The sequence below is a fragment of the Trichogramma pretiosum genome, unplaced genomic scaffold (genome assembly GCF_000599845.2).
Source record: "Trichogramma pretiosum strain Unisexual culture from Peru unplaced genomic scaffold, Tpre_2.0 scaffold22, whole genome shotgun sequence".
NCBI classification, from domain to species: domain Eukaryota; kingdom Metazoa; phylum Arthropoda; class Insecta; order Hymenoptera; family Trichogrammatidae; genus Trichogramma; species Trichogramma pretiosum.
This window is the reverse complement of record NW_019640932.1, coordinates 720,324-729,685: the sequence shown is the minus strand read 5'-3', so window position 1 is coordinate 729,685 and position 9,362 is coordinate 720,324. Positions and strand designations below refer to the sequence as shown.

Genomic DNA, 9,362 nt, shown 5'->3' with positions numbered 1-9,362 from the left:
AAATTTTTCCCGCCAAAATTCAAAAATTTTCCCGCCAAAATTCAAAATTTTTTCCCGCCAAAATTTGAAATTTTTTTCCCGCCAAAATTTGAAATTTTTCCCGGCAAAATTCAAATTTTTTTCCCGCCAAAATTTGAAATATTTTCCCGCCAAAATTCAAATTTTTCCCGCCAAAATTCAAAAATTTTCCCGCCAAAATTCAAATGTTTTTCCCGCCAAAATTTGAAATTTTTTTCCCGCCAAAATTTGAAATTTTTTTCCCGCCAAAATTTGAAATATTTTCCCGCCAAAATTCAAATTTTTCCCGCCAAAATTTGAAATTTTTTTCCCGCCAAAATTCAAATTTTTTTCCTCCCAAAATTCAATAATTTTCCCGCCAAAATTTGACATTTTTTTTCGCCAAATTTCGAAAATAGACCCGCGTAATTTCTGAATTTTGTCAGGAAAAATTTTTCAAAATCACGTGGGTCAATTTTTGAATTTTGGCGGGAAAAAATGTCAGATTTTGGTGGGAAAATTTTTTGTATTTATGCGGGAAGAAATTTTGGAAATTTGGAGGGAATTTTTTTAAATTTGTTAGGATTTTGCACGGAAATTTAAAATTTATGCGGAATTTATCCGAAATATTCCCGCCAAATTGTATGACAACATTTTATACAATTCCTGCCATCGAAACGTTCAAATTGCTACTGCGAACACGTTTGTCAAGGAGAAGTTAACCTCTTCGGGCATGTTGGGTATGAGATGTGATTCTGTAAAAACCGTACGCAAGTATGTACGTACGTCGCACGATTGCACGCAATAATTGTAGGAACATAGACTCTATATGGACAGGATACTGCAGCGCACTGCACGTTGGCAGCTGCCGCTTCGGTTGCTGAGTCGTAGACACGCGCCTAAGAAGCAGCAGCAGTATACTCAACGTCATGTAACTCTGTCTCTCTCTCTCTTTCTCGTGCGCGCACGCTATGGGTGTTCATGCGTAGAGCGTCATGTCTGTTTGTCTCACATTTGTTATAAGCAAAATACACATATGCCCACATTACATCTTCAGTCCTGTATGTAGACGCGCCAATAATTTTTTGATTAAATTTGTAATACTTAACTATAATTCATCACGTAAAGACCTATTAACCCGTTATTAACGCCATTGTTTCCATATTTTGGACCTTAAAAATACAAAGATAGTATCGTTCTCAAAGGATAAGTTTATGGTTTTTTAGAAAAACGAGGAATTATGGCACAAGCTGAAGGCGAATATTCAGCTCGTACATTTTTTAAATAATTAAAAATGCATACCCAAGTATCCCTTAGTAACCCGATCGATCTTACTTGCTTCGGCAGTACATATACTAAAATTGGAACGATACAGAGAAGATTAGCATGGCCCCTGCGCAAGGATGACACGCAAAATCGTGAAGCGTTCCACATTTTTTCCCCGCGAAGTAATGCCCAACGGCGGTCCCGCGGGGGTCAAACAGGGGCAGAAGGAGATGTCGATGGGCCTTTCACACTTTTTGTTTTATATCTATTTCTCCACCTCTTACCTCACATAACATATGTAGCAAAAATACGCAAATGTATTGAAATACATTTTTCTTTTTAAATAAACTGAGCCCATCGCTCCCATTAAAAAGAAAAAAAAAAACCCGATCGATCCAGCTCGTGTAGGTATTAAATGATTATGAAAGTAAATACAAGCAGCCTGAGTAAACTAGCTTATGGAGTTTTTAAGTAATCTATTTTGCAAATACAAGTAAACCGAAGTAGCCAATCACGGACCCGACACTGATGTATGGTAAGATTCTTCGTATTTGTATGAAATATTGTAATCGTGTTAAGGATATTTCGCTCAATATTGCATAAAATTTTGTATGCAACACTTGCCTAAATTTTTGGCTCACACAAAACAAACCTTACCGTGCCGGAAACAAACGTAGCCGAAAAAAAACAGTCAAGCCCCATACCCGGTCGCAAGTTTGTGTGAAAAGTTACATTAATTACATTACCAAATTACATTAATTCAAACGATTTATGCAATAGAGAGCGAAAAATACTCAACACGATTACAATATTTTATACAAATACGAGGAAATTTACCGCACCTCAGTGCCCAAAAACCCTCTTTGTGCCCTAAAAAGTGTGCAATCTTTGAAAAGAAGAAAAATATTCAGCTATTAAGAAAATATTTAGATATTTAAAAAATTGAGTACGAGACTATATTCTTGTACTATACTTATACTATACTATTATACTATACTATACTATACTATACTATATTTAATGCAAAATAAATTCGCATGAAACATGCGAAAGAAATTGAATACTATAACCTATCTGACAGGCTAAGGTCATATGGCCCCCCTCTTTCTCTCTCGCTCTCACTCTCTCTGTCTCGGAAAAAAGTAACGTCAAAGAACCAATCGAGATTCAAGTTCAGATAGTTAATATTTCTCAGAGAGAAACAGACAGATAGATACAGTCAAGCAAGAACGAGACTTTGATCTTATATATATGTGCACGAGTCTTTCACTTAGGGTATCTGCGCGCGATCGTATCAATGTATTATCCATGAATTCAGTACGCAGCAGCGTTTTTTCTGTGGCATTGCTGAGAGACGTTTCAATTATTCCAACTGAAAAAAGTCGATTCACTTAGCCATGATTATTTCGATAAGTTCTCGTTTCACTTTAGGACGCAGACAAAAAATTATCCGAGCTCGTGTACTTATACAGAGTATAAATTTGTTGCATTCCATGGATTCATTAAAAAATTGTAGAAGCAAAATTTTTTCGTTTCATTTCAAGCCAGTTCTCTGAGACAAAAGTAATTTGTACAAATCGAGCAATTTTCGGAAGTACGGTGGGCGTAGCGAAAAAAAAGTGTCGGTCCATGTGGCTGTGTGTGTTTGTAAGCGCGCGCTCGCGATGCAGCAGCACGCGATCTTTCTCTGCACGGGTAACGCGTTAAGCGAAGCATTGCTATGGGTACAGCATCGAGAAATATTATTACCAATTGTGAGCGAGCGAGAGAATCAACTGATTATAGCCATTATTCTATAATAATGTGTGCATGTGGGATGTATGAGTGCACGACGTGTATACGTGAGTGTGCGTATATATGCAAGCGAAGGTTAGCCAACCAAGACGACAAGCGTATGCGCTATTTGCTGCGGCATCAGCAATTTTAGTTACACATTTTGGGAGAGAAACGAAAAAAAATTTTTCTCCGTTGTTGAGCGAAATCATGTCGAGCGAATATATTTGGACGCTACGGTGTGCTACGATGTTTAGTGTAGCAAATAAACGAGTGCTGGTATGGATATATGATACTATTTGAGCTATTATGCACAGGTCGTTTAATCGAAAATCCTATTGCTTCCGTGAAGTGGCCATCTCATCTTCCACTCGTCTCAACATCAAGGTGATTTTCAATCGTCCGAAACTTAGCACTACTGTGGCATGTTAACTATTACTTGCGAAAAACTCGCTGCATTTATTTTTTTGGCTCAAATTGAAATTTCCCTTTTACACTTATCGATAAATAGTGATATTATTATAATTTTCTTTAGACTGACTAATATATAATTCAAAGAAAGAAACAAATTATTTTTAAAGTAAATAATGATCAATGATAATGAGACTTGTGTGCGTATTTAATAATACCGAAAGAACGTCTTAAAATGAAATCTGCAATTTTATTATTAAATTGATTACAGATAATTTAGCGACATTACACGTATAAACACTTTGTAAATAAGTGTTATGTTTCATCTTTCGTTCCGAAACTTCGAACGAAGGAGAAATAAAGTTTTCTGAAATTTGAAATATACATTCTATATCATACGATAACGGTACAATACGTGCAGCAAGTTAATTTTCAGCGTCGTCATGCAAATAACGAAAATTCCAATTTCGTTTAGTTTGCTGTTGAAAGCAGCAGCCGAAAAAAAGCCTGCTGCTCAACAAGAGAAAAAAAAAGCGAGAACAATCTCTTATTCGGGCTGATGCAAAATATATACGTACCAGGCTTGCTACAGCAAGAACGTAAAAAAGGCTTCAAACCAAAACAAAACGGCGCCGATATTTTACATGTCGAAATTCTTGGAATATTGTGGCGCTCGACGCGAGTGCCTTCGCCGATTTCGCTACCTGTTTTTAAGTTTAGGCACGCGAGTCAGATCTCTCAGCTGTTCATTGCGTTTTTTCTCTTTTATTTGTAAGCTTTGGTTCAAACTCACAATCTTAATTATTAATAGCAGCCCAGATTCACAGCTACTGTAAACGAATCAAGCATAAAAATCGTTGCTAATTCATAAATAGAAAACATTTTCATTTTCGTGTTATATAATGTAACTTTTTAAATGTTCAATAATCCTTACGTTGTTTGTTTTAAATTACAGTTCAATTGCCCTTCTTTCATAATCAGTACACAAAATTTGAAAAATTACTTAAAAAATAAAAAAACATAACATAATTCAAAAAAATAAAACCAATTGAAAAATTTCTTTAACGCTTAACGCAATCACAATTGACAATAAATGCAGTAAATAAATGCAGTAAATTTAATTTCCTATTTTCGAGAGAACAAAATTATTATACGAGACCTGGTTTTAAAGGTCGTTTTACAACCTATCAGAGGACTTTCTTACGGAGGAACAAAATATAACACAGTAAAAGTTTCCGTTAAGGTCCTCAAGTAATTTATTCATTAGTTCTATTTATCAAAAAATTTTCAGCAGAATTTTGTTTCATAGAAAGTGTATATCATATTCTATGCCAACTTTGTCCCCGTTGATTATTTAATTAAAGAATCATAATACGTAATTTTGATGATTAATGGTCCAAAATGTATATTTTTTAAAATATTTATTTTATAATCATAATCAAGATCATTCATTAGTTTTCAAGCACTATAACGTGTTTAGATTTTATGCGCTAATCAATATAACTAAAGAATTACCAGTTAAATTTATCTGACTACTCTTTAAAAGTAAATTGTGGTGTTTATGCAATACTCATAGGTACTTATTTACGCATATCAAATTAATAATATTCGCAGTTACGCTATTGCAAAATTTTATCTCATCTATTTTTTATGTGCCCAACACCCTTTTGGTCTTGGTCGTTTCACCTTATTCGCTCGATGCATTTCTTTGAGTATTATTGCACTGGCAGGACGTGTGCGCTCGGAGATGTAGTCGCTCGCGCTTTCCCGAGCTAATTTATGCCTCCGGTCCGCGGGAGCTCGTTCGCTCGGGGGGTCCTCGCGCCATCGTTCGCTTTACGATATGCTGCTGTTGCTGCTCGCCTGCCTACATTCCCCTGCAACTGCCAACAATTAGTTATTTACGATCGAGAGACACATAATGCGCGAAAGCTCTTGACATATCACGGAGAAAAGACGTATAGCGTGTGCAAGAGCATCAGGACGAGCATTGCTGATTTCATTGAATTGAAAACTGGTCACAGCGAAAATTGAACAATCGTTTAAGTATTTTAGATGAAAGCAGAATTTTTGTAGTGCAAGCAAATGGTATCCTAGCTAATAATAATCAAGTATAAAATTGTATTTATTTTCGGGCAAGGCGTTTCTGGCCTTCATATCTGTGTTTACGCTATTATGATGTAACAATAATAGTGTCTCGAGTCGTAAAAATATATAATCAATATTACTCGTTATATTTCAAAAATTAGGTCCAGGCATTCCTTATCACGAGAAATAAAAATTGTGCATTCCTCTGCTCGTAAGATCGCAATGAGTCAAATTTAAATAATTAATTAAATCATTTACGAATCAAGAAAATATGCGCTAACGAAATAAAATATACATTTGCAAGCAAATTCCACAGTTGTTGGCCGCTAAAATCCATTTCCGTTAAGTCTTTCGATAAATTAGAAACGCTCTTAAAAATAATCCCATTCGTAAATCACCTGGCTGGTTATTATAATCATTAACGCGACAAATTTACACCCCAAGCTCTCGGTAATAACGTGCTTTCCGTCGATGTTTACACAAAAGCCAGAACTGCCATTGAAAAGCGCGCATCGATAAAAAAGCCAAAACTATCATATGCACAGAGCAAGAGCAAAAGCGAGAGAGTAAGAGAGTTATTTGTCTGGAAAAAAATTTACTGCAAAATTTATTAAGTCAACTACCGTTTATCCAAAGCACAGATGACGAAGATCATTTAAATTATTATTGGGACGAGCATGAGCCGTACATTATCACGATTCTCTCACCGTGGAAAGTTTTCTCTATATGCTGCTACTCGACTACCACACACACGATTTACGGCATGTAAATTCCACAGAAGTTTGATTTATAAGTAAAGCACGAATAAAAATTAACAAATAAAACCCGTTTATAAAGTTAACTACTGCGTGTAATGCGCAAACTTCTGCTTGTACTAGAGCTGATTTACACGAAGGTAAGACTCTTGTTGGATCCCTCAACAGTTTTGATTTTTTACTAATCTACTTGTTGGAGAAAACACTTAAGATCTAATTCAAATTAAGCCTTTTGATTTCGTTAATCTAAAGTAGACAAGTTCTTGCAATGCACGCGAAAATCGTTTATTTGACTGAATATCTTGGTCAATGTCGTGTTCTGTTATCGGAATCATTGGGTCTCTTTTGAAAAATCAGGTATATTAAGGATATTTTTTATCACCGTATTATGCACTACAGTACGTCAGGGATGCAGTGCGTTTCGATTCTCACGTTACACCTTCTGCTCTCGAGCAGCCTCTCTCTCTCTCTTTTTCTCTTCCTCTCTTTCTACCCGACGGGTGGCCGTTCGTAAGTAGGCGAGAAAAACCTCGCGTCAGAGGCATTAATAATCTGCGGTATGGTAGCTGCTCATATGTTAAACGTCCGCCCTGTATGTATGCAGCAGCCAACAAGAAACCTCTCTCTTTACCTACCGCAAGCGCGCCCAAGTTAGTTCTTACATATAGCTATCTTTCTCTCTGTGAATCGCGCGATTATCGCTGAAATACACGATTTTTTTATCTTTCTATTTATATGTTGGGTTATCTCGGCTACTAAGTTGAGAGATGAGTAATCGACGCGCATTCCGAGTTCTCCCGCTTTGCGTCCGTACGACTGCGGTAAAACGCGAGACCGACTCTTGGTCCATTCAGCTCACTCGAGCTTTTCTGCGCCAATGGGGAGGGGCGCGCGCGTGAGTCTCCACACGGTGTATTGCTATGACGAGATGCTTATCTTCTCATAAAAATAATTGAATCTTTGTTTTGCTTCTAGTAGTTGATCTTAGAAAACAAGCCAACTTGATTGATTGAAATGGTACAACTTTTTTGAAGCGATTCTGTAGCGTCTGAAAGTGTCAATTTATTATTACTTGCATTGGCTTGTAATTCATATTTATGAGCAGGAGGATTATATCGGTCAATTTCGATGCCTCAAGAATTGTACGATATCGCATTGAGACTTCCAAATAAGCTGTATACGAGCTTGGAACGTGAAGAGCTACATCTTTATCCAAATTTGTTGATATACACTCGATACTTCAGCGATCGTGCTCGCAAGTACTCGATAAACCGAAAGTTTATGCCATGCGCACGCAACGTCATCTCTTCATCTCGGGGCTAAAAGTTGTACGCACGCGCGCGCAACCCAATCGTATTTATGCGTCCACGATAAATTCTTGAGGATGAGATCGGCACGCGATCTGCGCAGTGCTCGTATACTGTGTAGGAGACGTCCCGCGGAGAACGGTAGCTGCATGCGAATTTCGCGCCCGGGCAATAATGAGAGATCAACCGGAGATATGAGCTGGAAAGACGGAGAGAACTCCGTCGAGTTATTAATTGTGCGTGTGCTCGGCAGCTTCCGAGCGAGCACAATCCGCCGTGTGAGCATCTCTTGTTTTTTCTATACTTTTTGCAGTGGCTGCACCGACGCCGCGTACACATTGTATGTGATGCATGACATGGGAGCAGAGCGAAATTTTTTTAGCCACGAGGCAAAATTTGAACTTCATTTCAAAGGTGTTGTTGAAAATAATTAATGCAATGGAAAAATTCCGTCTGCCGAGGTGAAAATAATTTTGTCGGCTCAGCCCTGATTCAAGCACGAGATCGATCAAGTGCGATTTCTCGTAATGACTCCCATTTTATCCATAATTTCACTACTGCTACGAAGTACTGTATAATTCTCAAATTAGATGTGTACACGTTTTTTGCGCTTGCGTGTGAGATTTATTAAGTATCGTTCATTAAATGCAGGCATTTTCATTTGTATTTGAACAGAAATGTAGCTGTATTTTCTCTGACAGAGCACACATGAATTTGCTCAAATTAGATAAAAAAAAGTAAACAGGCGGCATATTATTCAAAGACCATTGATTTTATCAATAGTTTCAGTGGAATCATACTGTTCATATTATACTAGACTCTCGCAAACTACGAGTATTTACGCTTTACAACAATTTACTTATCGATGAAATATGAGATTTTCAGAAAAGCTTTGAACTTTGCGTACGTGTGAAGATTTATTTTAATGTATAAAGCTTTGATTTTATTATTCAGTATTATTGACACAGGGTAATTTATTGTAAATTGTTCGAGGCGTTTCGGGTAGGAGAATGAGTGTAATGAGTTAAGGTAGCTTACTCGAGGTAATAATACGGGAAATAGAGAGAGATAAAGTTTGGGCATGAAAAAAAAAATAAATAAATAAATAAATAAAGGAACGTGGCTTTGATTTGAGAGTCGTCCGGCTTATCTTTGATCGGATACATCAAATACAAAAAGATAAAAAATTTCACTTTTTTTTCAGGTGTATATCAACATCCGCGACTTATTGCAAATTCGGCATATATTGAGCTCTCTATGTTTTTTTTAATTTTATCTACCCATATGCTTATTTTGAAAGTAGAAATAATTTTTAGTATTTTTTATGTATAACAGTTAAATTCAATAACGAGTCCAACTCGCATTAAACTTGATGAATGTTTGATTCTTGGATCATTTGTAATAATTCTCCAATTCTCAAGTTTCATGCGCAAGGTCTCAGAAAAATACTTTGTATTGTAAACTGTTTGTACAGTTTAATACACGCGTACGCATCAAATCGCTTTTGAGTTGATACAGGATACATAGTGTGCCGGTAGTAGTCAGAGATTGATTTCGTATGCCGAAATACGGAAGGCGAAATCGAGATGCGTGAAATACAAGAGTTGAAAGATCTTTTACACGCGTATAATGCTCTGCACAATTTCATGCAAGCCTCGGCTCATGAATAATCATTGTGAAACTATGATCGGCACACGTGTCAGGTAACCATGAAAAATACCAACAACATCTAACCAGTATTGTTGAGTTCAATTTATACCGCTTA

The 9,362-nt window shown here is 36.7% G+C and overlaps 1 non-coding gene across 1 annotated transcript; it reads left to right on the top strand.

Annotated features, from left to right (window-relative positions):
• The first annotated feature begins 1,328 nt into the window (after positions 1 to 1,328).
• Positions 1,329 to 1,435, top strand: LOC111693333. Its single transcript, XR_002763395.1, has one exon. It is a non-coding gene; the product is annotated as a U6 spliceosomal RNA (small nuclear RNA).
• Positions 1,436 to 9,362: the final 7,927 nt, after the last annotated feature.